Source organism: Ptiloglossa arizonensis, chromosome 8 (assembly GCF_051014685.1).
Source record: "Ptiloglossa arizonensis isolate GNS036 chromosome 8, iyPtiAriz1_principal, whole genome shotgun sequence".
Lineage (NCBI taxonomy): Eukaryota > Metazoa > Arthropoda > Insecta > Hymenoptera > Colletidae > Ptiloglossa > Ptiloglossa arizonensis.
The window spans coordinates 14199577-14221903 of record NC_135055.1 but is presented as its reverse complement, the minus strand read 5'-3'; the positions used below and the strand labels follow the sequence as shown (position 1 = coordinate 14221903).

The following is a 22327-nucleotide window of genomic DNA, read 5'->3' as shown; positions in this document are numbered from 1 at the left end:
TGAATGCAAAGATTCGAACGATTTGTCTCTTTTGGTTGCATTTCGGTTGTTATTTATGACACGTCGAGCGGACAATGCGTTCGACGTTGAAATTTTTCAAACATTACACTTCGATGTAAATAAACGAATGTTTCGAAGTCCCGTTTTCGGCGAATAGAGGGGGAGGGGGAAAAAAAAAAAAAAACGTCGATTGCACTTTCACTGGCATCGAAATGTGTCTCTTTAAAATGTACAGGGTCGGAGTGAACCGAGCCGGTCCGTTTCATTAAAAATTTTGAAAATTCTATTTCCGCGTTTGAAACTGCACTTTGCTTTTAGAGTTTGCAAAATGTTTTCGTGTCACGAGCACCGAGAAATGTAGGTCAGATTACGCCGCCTTTTAATATCTATCGCGGAGCAATATTTTATAATATTTTGTAACGTTATACGTATCGTCGATAATTGAGTAATGTGATTTCAATGCGACACGCGTTTCGGTGAAACGACGTAAACGCATCTGCCAATAATTACGTTAAAATAATTCCGCGAAATGTTTCAATAAATTTTATTTAAACACATCGCCGTGGTAATGTATCGGAATTTTGATAAAAACAGTCTTTACAGAGCTTAATGAAATTTTTCATAAAAATTATTACATTGGGTGTGCAAAGCCTCTTTTTCATTAAACTATAATTCGTAAAACTCTGCAAGAATTACCGCGTAATACGGTGACAAATTATTTTTATTTTTAAATATTGAGAGGGGATAAAAATGTGCACAATTTCTCGCATTACACTATAGGCAAAAAACAAAAACACACAGATACTTTCTATTTCCATTCAAAAGAGACTAATCTCGGAAAACGTCGATATTTTTTCCTTAAACCTCGAACAAGAAACACTATAACAATAAAGTCGTCTATAAATTCTACTCGAGCTTATCAGACCTTCTTCGAGCCAGTGTGCTTTAAAAAATCAACTATTTTCCCCTTTCACAAAAAAAAGTAAACCGTACTGTTCGCGCCACATAAAATGACACAAAATGCAATCTTCTCGCCTAACACTGTAGACAAAAAAAAAAGCACACAGATACTTCACTTTTCCATTCGAAACGGGACTAATCTCGGAAAACGTGTCGAAATTTTGTCCTTAAATCTCGAACAAGCAACACGACAACAATAAAGTCTAAAAATTCAACTCGCGAGTAGCAGATCTTTTTCAAGCCGGTGTGGCTTACGTTCGAGGCTCGCTTACGGGGAATTTTAATAGCGAAACACGGAGATTCGAATCCGTGTATTTGAACGAGAGCATCGATTGCATCGTGGGTCGCGAGTCGATTCCGTGCATCTGGACCCGGAACGCGGAAAAATATTCTTACATTTTCTGTCCGTCATGGTTCCGGTTGACGTTAGCATATGTTTGCATAATGATCCCACCGATGCTGTCGGCTCTCCACGTGTCCCCGTTAGATTCGTATCACGGGATGTTACGCACGCCGGAACGAGGTCGAGCGAATTTTTAACGCCAAAAGCAATAAAACCGGAACAAGAGTGTGTGCAGGGGAGGGGAGGAACTGAAGGCGCGCCGTGGAGGGGTAAAAGAGAACGATCCGCAAGAAAAATGGAGGAAAAGGGTATACTGGAAAAATTAATAAGTTCGGTTCGCTCTCGATCCACTTCCTTTTCCCTCTGTAGTTTCTATATTCTCCGGATACATTCGGATCGTACTCGCGATCGTGGACGGATGTATGTTTTTTTTTCCAAGAGAGAGAGGAACGAGGTAACCGGTGTCGAGGAATACACCTTTGAAGGTATCGGTCCCTTTTCGAAACCGTATCGGGGGCAGGGAGGGGAAACTTCAACCGTCGAACGACACTCGACTTCGTCGAGCCTTTTTTTTTTTCTCTCCGACACGGCGCGCCTCATTTTCCGTGAATTAAAGATAGCTATCGAGCCCCGGTGTTGTGTTATCGAGGAGCATCCACTCGAGCAGTTGATCATCTCTTTTTTAATAATGCGCGATAGACCACTCCGGGCACGAGATCGGGCGCCAGTTATCAAGCAACAAAGACGATCACGGCCACTGTGGGAACTTCGGCCCTTTACAAGGGCAATCTGTTCCTTGCACGTGTTACACAATATCCGATGTTGCGAACAAAGTGACCGCGTGCTTTTGTCGTGATACGTAATCACCGTGCGTGGGTTTCGTCGGTGGTGTCAATGATAGCTCGAATCGCTCGAATTTGTTATTTGCGAAAGCGGAGGGACCGTGATCGATGTTTCGTACGAGCTTCGAATTTGGTACGTTACGTTCTCGATAGGTGTACATATTGATTTCAATTTCTCTGTATCGCTGTGTTGGAAGTTTGGGTAAAATTTCAAGGGCACGTAGTAGCGAAAATGAAGAGTTTGGGTAAATACGAGTCCAAATATCATTAATTTTGGGTTTCTCAATTGTATTTGGAAGTTCGGGTAAAATTTCAAGGGCACGTAATATTTGTGAAAACGAAGAACTTGGATTAATATGAATCCAAATATCGTTAGTTTTGGGGTTAGAAGGTGTTATAAATTATGAGCCTACAAGTGTATGGAAGACTCTAAATTATATTTTTAATATATACATATTGTCAATTATCAATGTCTACATTGGAAGTTAGAGTCAAGCTACAAGAGCATGTTGCATTCATCGTAAAGATGAGTCAGGATAACATTAGTTTCGGAGTTAGACAATGTTTGAAATTATGAGCCTTTAGCATCGTGAAAAACTTTATTGCACGTCTACCTGCAACTTACGGAGCAAGTCGTTAAATCGAGGAGAGGAAATATAATATACTGTAGTGGTACGTAGTTGTGTATAAAACATGTCATTCAGCAATAATAAAGGAAAAACTATTGTACTTTAGTATTATGGTGTCTGGGCACGTGTAAGGTTATTCCTCGCTTTACTTCTTTAAGTAATAGTTTATACTTTATGGATAAAAGCACCTTAGACTTTCGTGCTTGTTCCAACGAGTACCACATGCTCCTGAAGTTTGACCCCGACTTCTTAAGAAACCCTGTCTAAGCGAAATTTTCACAGTTTAGTACCTAAAATAACGTCTCTACTTTCGATGATGTAAAAATATATCCTGTTTACGTAATTATTCACATATTCTGTATTTTAACAAATTTCTTCTTTGGACGAATTTTGCTGTTCTTTAAGAACGTACAAATTTTGAAATTACTTAAGTCGTTTATTATCTCACGTAAGAAAGTATAATAGTATTATCGTCTAGTCGTCAAGAATTATCTAAAAATAAAGTATGGAATTAAGAAGTAAATATTTCCTTTCCTCGAAAGTTATCAGAGTTCGATGAAAATTGAATATCTTTTCTTTGACGAGAGAAAGTAACTCAATTATTTTCTTTTCGTGGATTTAGCATCGATGTTAAAAAAATTACATCGCAATGTACTCGAAGACGCGAATGTGATTAACCAACACGTCGTAAAGACACCTTAATTATAAAATTCACGGGAAGTCGTATTCACGTGGAACCTCGAAAGTTTCCTTTTCTGAAAAATTTACATAACGAACTCCTATTTTTTTTCATTATTTTCGGTGAACTCGTGACGTAAGAGGAGTCACGATAATATTCATGAGTCTCTAAATTTATGCACCCAATGTTCATTAAAACCTCAAGAAGCGCAGATATTACTGGCCGCGGTACCATTATATACTTTATACGATGACCGTGCGGAAAATATTTATTGGTCCGCAGTAGGTTCGCCATTGGAGCCGGCGGGAGGTCTTCTTTGTTCGTTTTATTTATTATATCGCCAGCTACGGCATGTCGAAAACTGATAAGGATTTATCGTTCGACCTGGCAGACCGCACACCCTTTCGCCAACTTCTTATTTTTCTTAACAATTCCGGCTGTTTGGCACGTCGCTATCGATAGCCTTTTAAAATTAGTTCTACTTCTACGAAATAGTCAGAAAGCATTTCATTTCTTATTGGACAATTGATCGTTAAAGATCAAAGAACCGACAAAGCAACGAGTATTGTAATTATACGCTGTAAAACTACGAGTATTTTATACAGGTCGAATCACGTGAAGTGCAACGATAAAATATTTATTTTGAATTTTGAAAATACCGAAAAATTCGTCGTATGGGAATTTATAAAATTTGGATAATTTCAAAGGTGCAAAAAATTGTATTTTACTCAAAATTAGGTATTTATAAAATTTTGATAATTTCAAAGGTGCAAAAAAATTGTATTTTATTTAAAATTACCTTTTCTAAAGTTAATCAGGGCACCTAATTTTTTCCTAATGGTATTACACTTTATAGTTGATATTAGGACGAATTTAGGCATGGTTGGTAACACGACGTTTGATCTAATGATACAAATTTAATAAGAAAACTTCTGTAAGTGTAAATTGAAAAGTTGAAAAAGTTCAGTTTAAAATTTCAATAAGAATAGTAAAATATTCGTGTAATTAAACAAAAAAAAAAAAAAAAACGTGAGGAAATAAAAAGTAAAGTACAAAAATTGTTGCGTCCGCTTGTAAAATCGTATATAATTATTACTACCTCCGGTATCTCGAACCCTTTTACTGTGCAAGGTACCATTAAAAAATCAGTATTACACCTGGGAATCTCTCCGTGTAAGGTAATTAGTACTGCATATATGTTGTATGATATTATACCACCTTTTATCTTTACAAGACGCTTCCTTGCTATTAGTCGCCTACGATAATGTTTGGAGGTTGTCGATAAATATTTTATGATTTTTAGAGAAATTTTTGAAATTTAGGGTCGTTTTATAGTCCTGTCATCGAAAATGAATAAATTCATCCAAATACGTCCTACAAGATACGAACCAAAGTATATTGATCCATAACAAAAGAAATCGATTTCAAATTTAGTCTATGGAAATTTTCTTTTCTTTTCGAATAATTTTAAAAATTGCATCAACTACCGAGGTCATTAGCGACTAGACGAATATTTATGACAGTACAAAATACTTTCTAGGTAACATTATGAACCTTTTTAGTTATATATGTTTCTCTGTATTTTTAAATTTAAATGAGACGTTCGGCTATTACAAAAACGCGAACTTTTTGACTAATATTTATTTTTCGTGATACAGCGTCTGCATTATTCGTCAGCTTTTCAACCGTGACAGTTGAAAGTTTGACAGCCTTCTCGGTTGTAAATAACCGAGAGATTCTTCGAGTTCGAAACATTTATGGTTAATCGACGTGGTCACTTGTTAAAAATTTCTCTCGGAACAGTTTATAAACTTCACTTGCATTAACCCCTTTAATCGAGTAAATCGAGTTAATTCACCCTTTATGCGAAATATTTACTGAACGAAGCTTAAAAAACTTTTTCTTGGTTTTCAATGATAGTCCAACAAACTGAGAAGTCTAACAAATCGACGAGTTTCGTGTTTATAATTACAAACAACGAGGAGTATCAAAGGACGTTTCCTTTTTAAATAATGATGCAATCAAATGGCGGGAAAAATTTCACTATGCGCTGGAAATGCACTGGGAGAATATTCCAAAGTGAATTAAAGGAGAGCGGAGGAATAAAATTAAATGATAAGGTATCTTACAAGCGACGTTAATTTCCCTTAAATGTTAACAGAATACTCCATCATTTTCGTGTTATTATTAAAGATACTACGAGGGTGTTTATATTAAAGCTTTACATTATTAAGTGGTGTTCCTGAAATAATTAGTTGTAAATAAGGTAGCTGTTCGAAGTGTCGGGTAGAATATCTACTTTGCAAAGTCTATTTTACGAATAGGAATATTTTCTAGCATATAATTTTTATATTTACTAATAATTTAATAATTTTATTTACTATAATAAGAGAAAAGAATACAAATTTAAGTATAACTCTCTTGTATTCTAATCCTAGCTAGAATTTTACTAGAATTAATAATTGCTTAACAAAATACATACGCATACAGATTTGCATTGATGAATACTTTGACAATGTCGAAGAAGAATACGGAATATTGCATAATAATTTTCAATCTTCCGAACTCTCCCGCGCAATCACTATGCGTATTTTGATAAACTACGGTTTCTATTATGCTACACAGTTAAAATTCTATTATCCTACGGTATCTATTATCCCGTATAATTGTAACGTATATTAATTTTCACGTTTTACCGTACCGATACAGTGAAAATTTTACGATTCGACGATTCAATTTTTACACTTTACATTTTATTATTTTATCCCATTTCGAAGAATTAATACTCTCACAAGGCTATCGATTGCGAGCACCCTCTTTAAGGGAGGGTCGATTTAAGTCAATTCGATTCTTCTTACATCGAATAAACTATTTGAAATATCAACTATTGATTCAATTATTTCTTTATTTTGTATATATATAAAGAAATATATTACTGCTAGACCGAAGAGGACCGAAAATGAAGAATTGAAAAATTTATAGAAAGCAAACCACGTTTGCCTGGACTATATTTGTTACGATAATTGTTAGTTTCGATTTCGGTGCTTATCAGCGTAATAGCAACTATCTTCTATCAGATTTTGGGGCGAGTCGATCTTTTTATTCATCGGTAGGCTCACCGAATTCGATAGGCTATTGTAATTGGCCCCCAAGGTGCAATCGATCAGTGTTCCGTGGAACAGTAATTACTGAAAAACAAGAAGATAAGCTCCCGTGAAATTACCACGGTTTTATGTGAAATTCTCGAGGACAGTTTGTAACAAATATTAGCGTAATTACGTTGGACCGCATGATCGTTAAAAACGTCAGTGTGGGAAACGTTTTTCTTTCGCCTTGCTTCTATACCGCGGTTGGGAATGCTTGTTAACAAAAATTAAGGTATTAGAAATTTTCAATTTTACGAAATTTGTGATTGGGTTCGATAACAGCGTTTTTAACTACGCTTCACCTCTTGTACGCATACGTATTTCGATTAAATACTTTTTGACGTAATTCCTATATACATACGTATACTTCTATACCAGAAAAAAGTTTCAAATAAGAAATAAACGATAAACGACTTTGTACCGGTTACTCGTTAGATAAAAAATTAGAATTTGAATTATGGAATTAATTATTTCACAATAGACGAATAAAAATTTGAAATCTATACTAGGGTTATCGATTTTATATTGCCATAAAAAATCAGTTTGCTATGTGTTGTCCAATACGAGGATACATCATCTTCGTTTCTTTATGTATCTGTCCCTTTTAGAAAAATTCAAAATTTAATTAAGTAAATTCTTTGTATGCATTATTAATGATTATTCACCTATTCTTGGATATTTCGAAGCAATACGTAGCAGCAAATTATTATTTTAGTATCGGTTCTTTTTACTAAAGTTTGGAAAACTTTCATGGTATTCCAGATATTAGCAAACGATAAACGAATACTCTGAAATAATCTCGTTTTTCAATTTTCCCCGTGGCTTCTTATACATCCGCTTGCCACATTATCATATAATATTTATAAACATGGGTCGTGTGGAAACTGATGTATAAATACACACGGATCAATGAACACTCATCACTAACTGTTGTTAAATATTTTCTCGTGTTGCATAAATAAATGCGAATGAAGTAGTCGATAAATATTTATCTATGCAAAATTGTTTGCATTTCACGCATTCAGATTCTCCCACGGTGACCGTTTGTGAGGTTTAAAAAGCGTCGTGTTCAAACCAAGGAAAAATATACAAAATATCTGTCTTCGATGAGTCGAATAACAAGTTCAAAATTAGCCATTTTTAAATAATTTCGAAATTGTATGTAAAATGCACAAAACTACACGTTGAGATAAAAAATGACAATACAGAAGAAGAACTCTATACTCGTGTCTTACGTAGTCTCTCGAGTTTCAAGGTTGTTTTTTTAAATATCTGAAAATGTGGTTTCAGGACTTGTATTATTCTTTGACTCAGCGATTCGATTTAAAAATATATCGCAAAATCGAAAATCGTGCAGAGGAGTTCAATCCTCTCAGTCTCACGAGTACCTATGTGCATAAATTGCATCGAGCGATAGTAATGATAAACTTTTAAACATGAATTCAAAAGTATGTCGATATAATTAACAAACAATGACTAAGTAGCGATCTAAAAATACAAAATACAGTGGATTTCCACCGTAAAAGAGACAATGAATCGAATTGAATAAAATCAATTTAATTTTGAATTAATTAAAATCTACATAATGTTTATTCATATAATGAATAAACGATGACCAATTGTCGGTCTTGAAAACTGTTAGATGCAATTGTCGGTTTAAAACTAAATATTGCACTGTATTTATCGTCGTCGAAAATTCAATCGATCAAAATGGCTACGATCGACTTGATTTTGAATCGATCAAAATATACACGGTGCTTGCAGGTACAATAAATAAATAAACGATGACCAATTGTCTGTCACTCTCAAAATAAAAGATACACTCGATTTATCGCCGTGAAAAATTCCATCGATCAATTCAATCTCGAAACAATTCAAATAGAGGGTTGCAGGATTTTTATAAATTCTCAGGTGCAAGATTTTTTTTCTCAATACGTTAGGGGATCATCGTGATCATCATGGGGGTCATCGGTGATGCAAATATTGGTAAATATTTCGTGTAAATAATGATATTTCAAAAATTATTCGTAAACGATAATATTTCAAACATTATCTAAGTAAATAATACTTGTAAAATTATTGAAGTGAACGACAATATTTCTAAAATTATCGAAGTGAACGACAATATTTCCAAAATTATTCGAGTAAAAAATATTTCTAAACTCACAATACGTTGAAAATTATTCGAGCGAACTATATTCCTCAAATTATTCGAGTGGAAAACAATGTTTCTAAAACTCTACGTACAATAATTAAAAGACAAAGAAATTCATTCCCTCAGCTGGGGTAAATCGTACAAAATTAATACGGCGTTCGCGAAGGAGGTTGACTCCCCCTCCCAAAAAAAATTTGCAAACCACCGATTTGATCAACGAAAGCATCCGGAAGCTGATCGAGAACAGTGCTTCCGTCGCGAGTTCTTTCTCTACCCTCTCGAATTCATTTCGTCCACGTGGTCGATTTTCCAGCGAGGCGAGGGGTGAGAGAGAGAGAAAAAAAATAGTAAAATCACCCCCGACGGACGTGTTCTCGAAAGCGAGCGAATACGGATCGATAGACGTCGTGGAATCGTCGGGAGTAAAAATTCGTCGATTTTGGCGCTCCTGTACGGGAAATCGAATCGCGCGCCACGAGGAAACCGATCGCTTTCCGATAGTTTTTAAACGAGCTCGCGACGTCGCGCCGCCACCATTTTTCAGGATCGCGAGTCATTAAGCTAGGCTGTTTGGAGTACATTAGCTCGGATCGATGCAACAGACTGCCGGCTACCTGTCGATGAACGTATTGCTGGTATTGAGGTTTGTAGCACGAAACGGTTTCGCGATACGAACGTGACTCCCTTCTGATTTTCGTGAATCAGAATTCACGTGTCCCGTTGCTTCGACACTTTTCAGTCCAGTCGTCAATCTACGAGGAAAACTCTCTAGTTTGCTCAACGTTTGACGAATCGTGGCGAATCTATCGCTAGGGTAACAATTTTCCCACTCGTAACAGAAAGAAACGACTCCTTGTCACTATTTTCGAAATTTAATATTCGCGCGACGCTGTACAATTGTTTTCGCATTGGAGAATCTTCAAAAGGGATTCGAACTTATGATTTCTATTCCTAGCGTTGAGATTTAACCGTTTCCAGGAATCTGACTTTTTAATTATTTTTGAGAATTTGAATTCGTTTCATACATTTTACAATTCATTATTTATTTATGACGCGTGGCGTCAATATTTGCACGATGGTTTCGATTCGTAATAGGAACGTGACTTGGTCGCTATTTTTGGGGTTCAGAGTGTTTGTTTCGATGCTAAACAATTTTGCGGTTTGAAAAATGTTGAAACGCGTTTAAAACTCGTAGATGTATTTCTATTGTCGAGGTTTGTAGGACGGGGCAAGTTCGTGATACGAACGTGACTTCCTCTCTGTTTTCGAGATTCAGAATTCGTGTGCTCGGTTGCTTTGCTACTTTTCAGTCCAGTTGTCTATATACACGGAAAACTCTGAAATCTACTTAGCACTTGGTGGGCCGTAAATGAATATGTTACCGATATCAAGGTTTCCAGAATGGACCGGGTGCACGACAGAAACGTGACCCAGTCACTGTTTCAGAGATTCAACATTCATTTGACGTATTTTAGAATTTATTCGATCTCGCGGTGCACCGTAGACGAATGTGTCGCGAGATTTACTGGATGGACTCGGTTTACGATAGGAACGCGACCTTGTCGCTGTTTTCGAGATTTAAAATTCGTTCGACGTATTCTTCAATTTATTCATTTTTCCGGTGTTCCATAGACAAATGTGTTGCTGGTGTCGCGGTGCCCAAAATGGACCAGATTTGCGAGACGAACGTGACTTTTTCAATATTTTCAAGATTTAGAATTTCTACGACACTATACAATTTAGTACTTTTTGTTTCGAAAAACTGAAAAAATATATTTAAAACTTGTCGATGTATTCTTAGTGTTGATGTTTCTAGAATGGACTGGGTTCATGATAGAAACGTGACTTACTCATTATTTTCAAGATACATAATTTCTGCGACACCATACAATTTAGTGTTTTTTTTATTTTGGAAAACTCAAAAATGTACTCAAAACTTATGGATGTATTCTTACTGTTGAGGCTTCTAGGATGGACTGGGTTCACGATAAGAACTCAGTCATTATTTTCAAGATTTTGAATTTCTGCACAAAATACAATTTAGTCTTTTTTTATTTTTGAAAATTCAAAAACGTACTCAAAACTTATAAATATATTTCTAGTGTTGTAACACGAGGTGAGTTTGCTATACGAACGTGACTTCCCCTCTGTTTTCGAGATTCAGGATTCGTGTGCTCCGTTGCTTTGGCACTTTTCGGTCCATCAGAAATCTACTTAGCACGTGGTGGACCATAGGTGAATACGTTGCTGGCTTCGAGGTTTTCAGAATGGACCGCGTGCACGATAGGAACGTGACTTCCTCACTATTTTTGCGATTCAGAATTCACTTGACGTATTTTAGAGCCGAGTCGTTTATATGCCGGAGGACTTTGAAATTTACTATGCACTTTGTGGACTTTCGGTTAGTGTCGAGCTTTGCAAGATGGATCTAAATCGGAGAAATTTATAAAGGAGGGACCCTTAATTTTTAACGTGCTTTTGCAGTATCATAGAAGACTGATAACCATTGCAAATATTCAAATGGTAAGTACTGCAAGCAGTATAAAGTCTCGTGGTTGTGTTACTTTTTCTTTCATTATTTTTAATACTGATTTCCGTGGAATTTTTGTGGAAATTTGATTTTACATTTGCGACAATTGGTTAATTAATATACACATCGTACGATCCTAGATATGTCGAATTTCAATTACGCGTAACTTCAAAATTATCGAGTATCCGTATATCTAATGTTCCATACATTCCAAGAGGGACTTATATTTTGTTATTGTACAAAAGCATGTGAATATCAAAGAAATGGGTGGTCGAGTTCTTCTTTTGTTAGTCCGTCAAATACACCGTTACTCATTATTTCCACTAATGATAGTACCAATACAATGACGTACTCCTGAATACAGATATATATCAATTTCTAGGCATTGTATCGAGATATCGGAGAGATATCGAAGTAAGTTATCATTGGTATTAGCAATACGTGCTTGTTGACACATCCTGTAGCATCGAATCTCAACAACGACATAGTCGATAATCAGGATTGAAGATTATTCGAATAACTTGGAACGGACTTCTAACGAAATAACCGTTGGAATGTTTTTAATTATTTTTCACGTGGCGGATCTGGCGATTTTTGTTTTTCGAAAACCGAATCCTTTAACTCTTTTCTCGAATTCTGCGGTCTCAATTAAAACTGGTACCGTTAGCGAATCGAACGAACATCGTCGATTTCTCGATGAAACCGTTGGAAAAATTACTTTCCCGATAATTAAGAGGTAAAGTTATTTTTCAAAATGTCCAATTATTTTCGTTTACAAATCATTGTTTCGGTCCAATTATTACCACTGTCGGTGTACTCGTTATATTCTATTCTCTCGGAATATGGAAAATTTATTAATTGGAAAATTGATCGATTCTAACCGTACAAAATTTCTAACATTGAACAATCGACAATTGTAAGTTCGGGCTTGTGTTACCTGCGTTTGTTTCGTCTCAGTTGAGTTACGAATGTAAATGTTAAGTATCGATACGATACTTCATCTCGAGGCACGATAATTCAATCGGGTTAGGTAGTTCCCTTCCAAGTGTTCGAAACGAAGTGGATGTTTCGTCCATGTGCAGACGACGCTTAATTTTCACGCAGACTGACTTGGCCGAGAAACCAAGGTAGTCTATTTTAGCAGTAGAATCGACGTCTACTTGACGCCCGAGATCGCCGATATTTTTTCTTCCACGTTCTCGGAGACCACGCTTCGACTTTAATGTCATAGAAAAAGGTCAACGATAGGTTTCGATCGATACGTTGTATTTGCAGAACCGGATGCGAATGATGTGAACGCGTTGACGTATAAGGAATACAAAACATAGATGTGAAATTAAGCGCGAAGTGTCGGATTCAATCGGACAGTTTTCGAACCTGATTCAATTTCTTACGGTTCGCGGAACAATGTTGTACACGTATGTAGGTTAAACGTTCTGCTTTTTTAACACGAGGAGACTAATTTATTTCCGGGCACTCGACTATATTTAAATAGACATTTATACGGTCGATCGTATTCTGTATGGATGATTCTCGAAAAATCAATTTTTACCTATCCAAAGCTATTTATTTCCACACGGATATTTTAATCGAGGGCCAGGGAGAGGTTTCAGTTTCCAACGATTTCTAAATAGGTGACTTTCGTGGTGTCTCCGCTTTTGAAATAGAATTCCTAAACATCGTTAACTAATTCATCTTTCTGTACTTGACAATATTTAAGTAGAAACGTGTACAGTCGATTGTATTCTATGTTATTTATTTCCACTCGGATATTTTAATCGAGGTCCAGGGAGAGGTTTCAGTTTCCAACAATTTCTAAATAGGTGACTTTCGTGGTGTCTCCGCTTTTGAAATAGAATTCCTAAACATCGTTAACTAATTCATCTTTCTGTAGTTGACAATATTTAAATAGAAACGTGTACAGTCGATTGTATTCTATGTTATTTATTTCCACTCGGATATTTTAATCGAGGTTCAAACTAGAAATTTCAAGTTGCGAATGATTTCCGAAAAGGTGACCTCCGTGTTACATTCGCTTTTATTCCTAATCGTCGTTGCGTGTTAACATCGCGTTAGTAGGGAAAGTAGGAATTGTTTTACGATTGAAACGTTCAGGAACAATCGCTTTAGGGTACTACAGCTCGATGGTACTCCTTTTTTTACGGAATAAAAATAGTTCCCCTTGCGAGAGAAACGGGTCGCAGGAAAGTGTACGAGTACCGAAAGATATTGGTACTCTCGCGGAAATCGTTTTACGTTACGTAGGTAAGAGGTACGCGTAAACGATGGGACAGAATTAAACACACGGGGCACGCGATCGAAAATTGCGGACACGAACGAATTTCGGTGGGTTATCGATCGGGGTAACGTGACGAGGAGGGGACAGGGGATTGATTAACAAGGAATGACAGTTTCGTGTCAAAATATATGGAGCTACGACCGAAATAAATCATTGCTCTGGTAAGTGGAACGGTATATCTCTCCATTCCGGTTCGGTTGACAAAGCTTTTTGTCATAAAACATCAAACGACTCGGCGATGATAAATTAAAGTCTCGAAATAGCGGTGAAACTCGAGAAGCTAGATTGAACGACCCCTGGCGTTACTTAATCGTCGAGAAATTAATTACCGGAATAGGAGTTAGACCGAACAACCCACTTTGTGCGCAGCCATCCGAAAACCATGATGTATAAATGCGAGCGTAACCGGAACAGTAATGAAAATTTTTTTTTCCGTACACCGGCGAGAACGCCGTTAAAAATGTCCTGGGCCGATCTAGCGGTGAAAACGCGGTACACAAAATGCACCGTGTGGAACGGGAACTTGTACAAAGTTTACAATATGATACCGCGAATTAATTCGCGGCGAACCGACCCGAAACTCCAACGTTTCCATGATAGTTTTTAATCTTTACGGCGAGTCGCTAATTTGCTCGGGCAAGGTTCATTAATTCAGTCGTTTAAAAACAGAGAAAGGGCGGGGAATAGAAAATATAGCAGAGAATTGAAAATATTGTAGAGAACATACTGTATAGCAGAGAATAGAAAATATTGTAGAGAACAAACTGTATAGCAGAGAATAGAAAATATTGTAGGGAACAAACTGTATAGCAGAGAATAAAATATGGAGCAGAGAATAGAAAATATAGTGGAGAACAAAATGTATAGCAGAGAATAGAAAATATAGTGGAGAACAAAATATATAGCAGAGAATAGAAAATATAGTGGAGAACAAAATATATAGCAGGGAATAGAAAATATAGTGGAGAACAAAATATATAGCAGGGAATAGAAAATATAGTGGAGAACAAAATATATAGCAGAGAATAGAAAATATAGTGGAGAACAAAATATATAGCAGAGAATAGAAAATATAGTAGAGAATAGAAAATATAGTAGAGAATAGAAAATATAGTGGAGAACAAAATATATAGCAGAGAATAGAAAATATAGTAGAGAATAGAAAATATAGTGGAGAACAAAATATATAGCAGAGAATAGAAAATAAAGCAGAGAACAGAAAACATAGCAGAAAATAGAAAATATAGCAGTGAATAGGAAATATAGCAAAGAACAGAGAATAAAGAATATATTACGGAATAGAAAATATAGCGGAGAAAAGAAAATCGAAACCTTCACTTTACTTGCACTTTCGTGTTGAGTTCATCGTGACCTCCCCAACTTTTCATCTAAATTTGATGGTTAAAGCACGAAGATCCTCGTTTCAAATTATCTTGACTCCGAATGATATAAACGCGACGACTGAAATTTTAATTAAGCGTTACTAGTCATCAGTGCCCTTCAGAACACTAATTGGTCACTGTTAAGTACTCGTACGTGACATTCGCGAGATTCTATCGTATTAAATTTACAACGTGTCGGAGTTGCGCATAGAAATCATTCGAATCTCTCCGTCAAAAGGAAAGTCATCAAACGGGAGCATGCATCGCGTCGAAACAAAATTTCTCTCCGCATGGAGTCTTGGTCGTTCCTAAAAATGCGAGGAAATAAAATCGAGAGACAAACGAAAGAACGAACAGAAATATCAGTTTCAAGCTGATATTAAATTCCGGTGTGAATTCGTTATACACCGTGTGAACAGTCCGGTCGTATATTTGTAAGCATAGACGTTTGTACATAGACGTCCCCTTTTGAATACGAAATTTTATAAACAACGAAGAAATTGCATGGTTAAATCTAGTCCGTGTTGGAAATTTTCACGATCACTCGTTATCTTTCAAACTAAATAAAGTAATTTTGTTGTTAAATCGGAATAAAGTTTGCCGGCTTCCATATTGAATTCGGATCGATCCAGCGACACCATGGGGCGATACTGACGCCGGAGAATAATTATTAATACTGTAACCTCTGCTTGTAAGTTGCGTAATTTCATTCACTCGAGTCCTGTCCGGCAAGGCCGGTGTAAATGTCACATATTCACGCTGTGATCCGTACGCGAACCTTCTCACAAAGTGTTTTAACATTACAGTAGAGCGCGTCAGTTATCCTCACCTTCGCTCACCTAATTTAGAAAATTAGAAGGTCGATCTATTTCCAACTGGAGGTGACGGAAATCGTGTCAAATATTCGATAAATGTATACCGTCGAACTTATAACGAATAGAACTCGATGGTACACCGAATTAACGTTGTATCGAGAAGCTTTTGTTTTTCCCGATCTTTTCAGCCTACATAGAGGGTGTCGCGCTTAACACGAGCAACCGAATATCTCTACTCGTTTCGATCGTACGAAAAACCAACCGAGAAAAAAGTTGCACAGAGGGGTTGAGCCCGATGATAAGAACAAATTTGTTCTCGATGTCGTTTGTTACGAGACATCAAGATTATCGTTTTTTTCTTCTCCGAACGATACAATATGTTTTTGTTCGCGTCATAGCCGGCCTCGAGATAGAACTTTATTATATAAATTTTCAAATATCGTGGAACGCTGGTAGAGAAGAATAATAAAAAAAAACAAAAAAATATTCTTCGATATTTTCTAAAATATTTGTTCCGCGTGAACGGATGTTCTTTCGATGAAAAAAAAAATAGATATTCGTGCACCCGAAAATATTACACAACTTTGTTATTTTTTCAAATTTCGAAGTAGAATTTTAACCGTACAATTTTAAATGTACGCGTATAGTTCTTAAAATAATATCGTTTTGATAATTTTTTGAGCGTTGATTATAATTTTGCATCGATCACGTTTTTGTCCGTTGAAAGAACCTTCTTCTTTAAATAGAAAGATTTATAAAAAATATAACATAATACGATAAGAGCGTATTAATATTTTCGATCAAAGAATAAGCTTACGTATAATAACGTAATACGATTATTGAACAAGTTCAGATATTATTGGACCGATTATGATGCACAGTCGCAATATAAGCTATTTATACAAATATACGTACATATTTTAAAGAATAATATTGATATTTACAGCGAGTGCTCCTTCCAGTGAATAAAATATCCAAATTATCGATGTGTTCAAAAACACGTCCTGTAGTCGATTTCGTATTTTTAATTGGTCAAACTGTTCGAATTGTTGAAATTTTCCATTTACTCGATTCTGTACCGTGAGACAAGTCTTTTTATATTTACTATGAAACGAAGAAACTATTGCCAGATATTACTCGGCTCTGCTACTTGCACATGCTATTATATATTTTAAGTAGTATATAATTGTCGCGTTAATTCTACATATTTTACAGAAAGTGTACGAATGCTTTGTACGAATGCATTCCACGAGGAACCTATTGAAAGTCCTTACGACAATGTTGCACAACTGTACACACACGTCACGCTTATTAGACCTCGTCGCATTAAATGCAACCGTATTCGGTAAATTTCCACATATTTTGCCTCAATTATTTTACACACCTTTATATCGAGTGGAGAGCTATTACGTATCAATCGAGAGCCCGTTTCATCTGCTTTATCGGGGCGCGACCATAATTTCGTAATAGGAGAAACCTGTCCGTGAACCGAACAAATATGAACAGGTGCACTGTTAATAGATGGATAACGTTCTACCGCAAAACGAGGGGTAAAACCACTGGTAATTATGCGCGATGCGTTCCACCCGTTTTCGCGTCGCGTTCGAGCGACCTCTACGATGTTAAAAAAAATTCCAACGGCGCGAAGAAAGGGAAACGAATATTGAAAAAAAAATTACTCTCAGTTTGTAGGAGGGTTCACCAAACCGGGTTATAAGTTTCAGGCCGGTTGCTCCGGGGTTAATCGGTGAAAAGTTCGAGATACGCGGGGGTCGCTCTAGACCCCGAGAAGAGGGTTAAACGAAAGGCATTCGACGCCGATGGATCGAAGTGGGTTCTGGTAGTTCGTTCCGACGGTATGGGCTGGAGTTTGCCAGTTCGGAGTTTCCTGTCGGCGCAAATGTCAGGTGACCACGTTACGAGCCACGCTCGCGTCCTTTCTCTCAAAGAGGAACACTCGAGCGAGAGTAGGGCGCGGAGCCGTCTTTTCCTCGCAGCTTTCAAGCCTCGTAAGGTTAGGGGGACGGAAAAAGGGACGAAACGACAGAGGGGTAGGTGGAGGAGGGCCACGTGGAAAAGAGTAGGAGGCCGAATGGCGCTCGTGTGGATGCTGGGCTCTTCCCTGCGGCCCGATATCGACCCGGGCACACAACCGACCAATACCGAAGGAAAGCTAAGGTCGCGGTTACGACCGTGCAGAAACGAGAAGACATCGAACCTCCTCCTCGTAACTTGTCCGGCACCCTTCCTTCCGTCGCGATCGTCAAAACGAACCACCACCGAGAGATGCCCGGCCAATTTTCGCCTCGATCTTATACTCCCCTCACCCCTCTCACGAATTGATACCCTCTCGTCCACCGTGAATGTTCGCGAGGCTCGATCATTTAGCAAATAAGAAATATTATACGCCATCGTTGCGACGCGAATTAGGGACTCGAGGGCATTTTAGGTCTGGCTACGAATCCACGTACACGACGAATCGGTGTTTCGGTATTCAAAAGTTATTTTATTCATACGAATTGAGCGGTGCGTTCTAGTGACTACTTATACGAATTACGTAATGTATTCGACTGAATATTCGTACGAGTTAAGTGCTGTATCGGACCATTCGTATGAAATAAACTATGCATTGGACTATTTGTGTAAATTAAACGATGCATTGGATTATTCGTAGGAATTAAGCGATGCATTTGACTATTCGTATGAATTAAGCGATGCATTGGATTATTCGTAGGAATTAAGCGATGCATTTGACTAATCGTACGAATTAAGTGATGCATTGGACTATTTGTACGAATTATGCAATGTATTCAACTGACTATTTCTACGAATTACGCAATGTATTCGACTGACTATTCGTACGAGTTAAGTGATGCCTTAAACTATTCGTACGAATTAAGTGATGCATTGCAGTATTCGTACGAATTAAATGATGTACCAAAATAATAATAAGAACGACTATTCGTCAGTCTGAACTATCTGTTTTATATTTCAATCGACACGTAGTTTTTAGAATATAAAATGTAGAATTGAATAGTTGTTTAGAAGAAAATTAACTAGGAAATTTAAAAAGACGTTTCTCTTTTTCCACTTTGAGAAACAAATATGACAATAACGAGAGAGTAGGTTATTGGCGCAGACACGAAATTTGGTACGAAGTGTAACAATTTTTCAGAAGGTATAGAAGCAATAATATTAAATAGGGGAGAAATGAGAAATATAGTAATAGGGGAAACCGAGGTTGTAAGTAATCTTTATGTCTCGTGGTCGATACCATTACATCGTCGCTGATTTTCACCTATTCGAAATGAAGTAAAAATTTGGAGGGAATTAAAAAAAATGAAGTTCTAAATTCCGTTTTTTCGCGATAAAATAAGACACATTTCACGTGTTAACGAGCACGTTGGTAAATCTTGAAACACCGCACAAATTCCCGAGCAGTGAAATCTTATTTCATAAAGAGACATGGATTGTAGAAAAAATGTAGTTCAATTCGAAATCAATTTCTGATTGCTCGTTCTAGTCGATGCATGACAAATTCAAAGAGATTTCGCCACTTCTCGATTCATTGGTATCACTTTTGGAGGTGATCCAGGGAGCACTAACCATTTTCAGGGAAAATATTATGTTACATATATATGTAAAAGGGAGATACCAGTGGCTAGTAAAAACGAACGGTTTGAGAATCGATGCTAGTCTGATTTCAAAAGCACGCCACCCTTCCGATATACATATCGAAGAAAATGTAACTATGCATAAATTTAAGAAAATGGTACATCCGGAATAAACCATCCCGTATCTACGGTGGATTAAATTGTTCGGATCGAGGCGAACGTTAAACGGTCGATTTCTCGATCGTGTTATTAAAAAGAACAAAGTTGTTCCGTTCGTCGATTACGTTTATAGAAAAACCTTTGTTCTACTTCCGCTCGCTCGCACGAAGTTAGTTCCACGCACTAGCTACGCGTGGAAACTTCGTAAAAGCAGTTTGCGACTCGTGCATTACGTGTACAATTTCCAAACATGAGAAAATTCGATGTCTGGTTCGTGACGTGTGAAATGACTTTCCAAATTTTCGTTTCCCAACTTGTTCCAGCGAAATAAATATTGCATATCGAAAATGACGAATAATAAAATCCACCGATGCACTGTCGATATCCCGAGTCCATTTTCACAAACATCCGTATAAACAAGACACAACGTATATTGTACAAAGAAGAGGAAACAGTCACGAGGAACGTTTCATTCCGAATGCAAAGTACTTTTAAAAATTTAATTACGGTTTTAGTAATTCGGTAAATGGAGATTTTTCGGCAATTTTGCAAACCTTGTGTTTCTTATATGGTATATTGACACTTCTGAAGAAGGTGAATGAAAAGATTGATAAATTGGACGTATTTGAACGTATATGATTCTGTTGATTCGATCACGTAGATGTAAATAAGCATATACTCTAACGCCAAGAAGTCAGTCGATCTCTGTTAAGTCGTAACATCTCTGTTAGCTCTAAGCCAATTCTTGGCCGCCAATCTCAGTCAATCGCAGCAATGTTGGCTATAAATAGCACAGATACAAGTCCTGGTGCTTTTCTGAGATAAACTAGTCGCGTCCCTATAAATATAACGACAGGAAACAAACGGAAATTTCATTATTCCATTTCTTATCCACCCTCGGTAGTTCTTATCTGCCAGGGTATAAGATATGCACGCACTTTGTCTCGTCAGTCACGGCTTCGTAATCTCGAACCGAAAATTTAACACGAATACCATCGTTTTGTGGAATTCTCGTACGTATTTAAGATTCGAATATTTACGTCAAATATGTGGGGTATAAAATACGAGAACACGATTTATTTCCTTAACGAATGGTGAAATTACTTCGTTGAACGGTTAAGGAAAATTAAGAAATTATACGAAGGTATTAAAATTCTTAGATGGATCTCAGGAAAAATTATTTGATATATAATTTACAAAGTGTTAGCATTTTAAACCATTTCGATCGTTTTGTGAATTGGGAGACACGAGTGTCTCAAAAGTCAAATAAATTATTCGGAAATAATTCAAATGATCGTATCAAATCGTTTATGTTGAATACACTCGATAAACGTCGCTTGATTTGGTTTGTACATTCTCTGAGTTTTTTTTATCTCTCACGAGTATGGAACTACTTCTTTATGAGGGTTTCAAGGAAGAAAAAAGTTTCCGTTATCTGTCACTTCTACAAAACGCGTATCTCCTCCTATTTCACTTCGTGTTTTGCCCTTGAATTTGTCCTCGTATCCCTAAATGTAGAATACGATGAAAGGGAAACATACGATCCTGCTCGAAAAAAATTCAAGGTGACCTCGATTGTTTAACGTAAGAGTGTTTTTTCAAAATATTTGTTACTTAAATTTGTTGTTTGCTTAAAACTTGTAGTGTCTCGAAAAATTCCTCAAATATTTTTCAACACTTTTCAAACACTTTTCGTTGATTGTAAATCTTTGGAAAGATATTGGCATGCATCTTAAATTATTAGGTTGGTAAGAAAAATGAGAAACATATCCAGAAGAATATTTATCGGAACAGTAGTAAATAATTCTGGATGTCAATTCTTTTGAGCATACTTTCCACAAGTTTTTCCCATTGTTAAAGACAAAATATTGAATATATTTCATGTTAAGTCGCGTCGGATCGATGCTATTCAAACACATTTCTCAACTATCGTTGAGACCACGAGACCAAAATTTCCTAGCCTACAACCAAACTTTTTCCAATAAATCGTCTACACTGTTCGAATATTCTTAGTTGTCTGTCTCGACTTTTAGAAACAATTTTCTAATTTTATACGAATTCGTTTTTTTCAACATACCACTGGACAAATCTGCAAAGGGTGCACCATGGACGATCCTCGACGATCCCATCGCTGCTCTGCACGCGTCCTCCGCGCTGAAACAAAGACCAGCGATCAATCGATTATTTTAAATTGCAGGAAAGTTTACCCGTTCCTGCTTGTCAGATCCAAACACACTTTAGCTCCGGCTAGTTACGTGGCTGCCTTAAGCAGGCTTCGTGAATTTTAACCAACGAACCTTTTAAAGTTCTGCCGCGTGGTTAAAGAGGGTGGCGCCTTTAGCGGCTCTAAAAGCGCTAAACGGGACGCTAAATTCGTTTCGGATTCGTTTCTGCGCGACCGCCAGGACGAATGCTTAATGGAGGGACCGACGACCTTCGACGAGAAGCGAGAAAGTCGTCTCAATTATGTGGAAATACGAGGACGACTGGTCGCGGACAAGGAATTCCTTCCCGTGATCTTGTTGGCCCTGCAGGTCAATCCGTAATCTCATTACCGGGTCCGTGATCGATACTATTTTTCCTCGGTGTAACAGAAACCGAGAGTGGCGCGTCTGTGTCCGTGAACGAACAGTTTCGTTTCTATGTCTGGAATGGCCAGATATTTACTTAACAACTTACGAGGGAGTACTTCAACGAGGAAGAATTTTTGAATTTTTTTTACGTTAAGAGGTGTTTCTAGATCCCTTGGATCACCTTTCGATCATTGAAACGAA

The 22327-nt window shown here is 37.1% G+C and overlaps 1 protein-coding gene and 1 long non-coding RNA gene across 5 annotated transcripts in view; one reads left to right on the top strand and one right to left on the bottom strand.

The window, feature by feature from the left end:
* The window catches only part of LOC143150764 (uncharacterized), a 229313-nt gene that overhangs the window by 66666 nt on the left and 140320 nt on the right, over positions 1-22327 (bottom strand). For all 4 annotated transcript variants that reach the window (XR_012993174.1, XR_012993176.1, XR_012993175.1 and 1 more), the window contains one exon: positions 21631-21707. This is a non-coding gene — a long non-coding RNA (uncharacterized LOC143150764). The remainder of the gene's footprint in view (positions 1-21630; positions 21708-22327) is intronic.
* Task6 (TWIK-related acid-sensitive K[+] channel 6) overlaps positions 1-22327 on the top strand; it is a 201550-nt gene that overhangs the window by 49401 nt on the left and 129822 nt on the right. The window lies entirely within an intron of this gene.